Below are 2,850 nucleotides of genomic sequence, written 5' to 3' on the forward strand. Positions count from 1 at the left end.
GCTCCAAATCATGAAAATAGACTTTGGTGAGGGAAGTAACATATGCTTTATGGCCTGGTATCTGTAAGCACCTACCCCAAATAAATACCCTTTATAAAAACCAACCAATTTCTGGTATTTTGCATCAGCACCCCTTTGGCTGACTAATACAGGATTGCATGTGACAACATCATATTTAGGATAAAATTGAACTTATATATATGTTAATCAAGGAAGAACTGGAGTGGTTTTGACAGTACTGTTTGGACCTTGAAAAATGAGACCTCAGTGGAGCCTTCTAAAGTTCCTCTGAGGGTATAAATCTTTGGGACAGCTTATATTTTTCAGTTAACAGTAGAAAAATATTTCTTAAGACAGGACACTTAGGTACTTTATATTTAATAATATTAAGTTCCTCATAATGATTTTAAATATTAACTTAAAATCATTTTTAACCCAAAATGATTTTTAAAAAATAAGACAAGCATTTAAGTATTTTATTCAATGTAACCCTGCTGGTATATGGAGAAGGACTATAACTCTAGACTTGTGACATTCTGGACTCAAAAGCTACACTTTTAGTATATATATTATTTGTATTATTTTCTCCCCAATTCCTTGGTAAATATAGGCATCAAGGGTAAACAGAATACCCCTAAGAACTCATTTTTTACCAAGTAACTCTTATACAAGTTCTTAGATAAAAGAGAATGGTGTTGAGAAGGCCAGTGTGTGTGTGTGTGAAAGAAACAGGGTGCATTAAATAGTAAATTGACTATGAAATTCAAGCTGATAAAGAAGAATTGAGCAATGAGAGAAAAGAATAAATTTGGAAACGAAAAACATCATTTGATTCTCAATGCCTTGGAGTTGAAAGATTATAGAATTAAGACACAAGATACAAAAATACGATAAGATGGTTTGGGCTGAAATGCCTGAAATTGAGATAATAAAGAATTTGCCTATATTTATGTAATTGCAAATTCTCAGGTATTCCAAGGAATTATTGAGTAGATGACAGGATGGATAAGATTTTTGGAGGAAAGATCAGAGTACTGAGAATAAAACTGTTCCAGTTATCTGTTTTTGTGTAACAAGCAATCCACTTGTGTAACAAGCAAACCACTTAGTGGTCAAGGGAACAAATTTCTTATCTATTATGATACTGTAGATTTACTGGCATCAGAGAGGTAGTTCTTACTTTGTTTCTCTCTCTCATGTGGTTGCAATCAGATTTTTGGGTGAAACTATAGTTATCTCTGAACTAGACTAGAGTTGGTGCAGTTGATGCTAGTTGTTAACTAGGAGCTCATCCAGGGCTGTCAGTATCACACCTTCACATCATGAGATTCTCACAGCCTGTGTTGACTGTGTTCTAGGCAGAGTGTCCCAGAATCAAATGTCCAAAGACATTGATGCAGAAGCTGTGAACTTTCTTATAACCAAGTTCTAGATATGTTCAAAAATATCAAATCTACTGCATCCTACTTTCCAAACAAGATCAAAAGGCTGGCCCACATACAAAGGGATGGGAATTAGACTGTACCTTTATATGTACGTGGTCATATTGCAGATGACTATATCAGATATAAGAAATTGTTTTAGCCATGGTTGAAAAATAAAATCAACAGTCCACCCTCTGATCCAATAATGTATATTTCATCTTGTATTGAAAACATATTCACCCCCTTCCCTAAGACCCCCCCAAAATCTCATTCTCATTATGTGATCAATTCAAAGTCCAGAATCTTCTCATCTCAATCACATCAAAGTGTGAATGTAGGTCCTTGGAGAAAGTTCTTGTATACAGCTCCTAAAGTGGAGTTCATCTCAATTTGTAAACCTGTGAAATAAAGAGGCATGTTGTCTGTCCACTACAATCCCCCCTCCAATACTTATACAATGATAATACAGAGATAAGGCAACTGCAGTAGTTACTCTCATTCAAAATAGTGGGAGTGAGAGAGGCACATAGAGGTCACTGGTCCATTACAGTTCTAAAATTCAGACAGTAATATATTACCAGTTTCTTAATAAGAACAAAATCTTGTTTCCTGTGAATGATTTTCCATGGCTCTTGCCTACACCTCTGGAAAATTGAGTCTATATCAGGAAATTAGAGACCCAATGGGCTCTTTTAATTTTGCACATTTTCTGTCCCTTTTAGTCTAAGCAGATATTCTTAAACAAGTATATTTTTCTTAAAAACTCTGTGAGTTTTTCACAAATCTAGGGTTTTCTCCATTAGAAAAAAATTACAATCACAAATATCTTTGACACGGACCTCTGTATGATTTTGGCTGAGAGTTAGGTCTCTCTGGAAAACTATCCTTAAGATTATTAGAAGCTTCTATATCTAGTTAAAAAGGCACAGCCTAAGGCACACCCTTTAGTACTTTTTTTCTATTCTTAACAAAGGATCTCATTCTAGAGATTATATTATACCATAAGTCCATTTGTTTACTTTTACAGTGTTTTGGTTTTTGGAAAGGCTGGGAATAAAAGATAATTTTATATTTGAGCCTAGTCAACTCCTACTTCTTTATATTTCCTCTTAGAATTCTGCCACAATACTGAACCGTTTTTTTTTTTAAGTTTACTTGTTTTATTGTTTTTTTAAATTACTGTTCTCTTCCTTCCCACTCCAAGATGGCACATTTGTCTGTCTGTTCATTGTCTGTTTGCTGTGTCTGCTGATCTGTTTGCTCTTTGTCTACTTGTTGTGTCTGCTCATTATCTGCTCATTGTAACCATTCATTGTCTGCTCATTTTCTTTAGGAGGCATTAGGAACAGAACCTTGGACCTCCCATGTTTTAGAGAGGTGCCCAACAGTTTGAGCCACATTAATTCCCTGCTCATTGCATCAGGTC

This window comes from Dasypus novemcinctus, chromosome 10, assembly GCF_030445035.2.
Source record: "Dasypus novemcinctus isolate mDasNov1 chromosome 10, mDasNov1.1.hap2, whole genome shotgun sequence".
NCBI classification, from domain to species: Eukaryota; Metazoa; Chordata; class Mammalia; order Cingulata; family Dasypodidae; genus Dasypus; species Dasypus novemcinctus.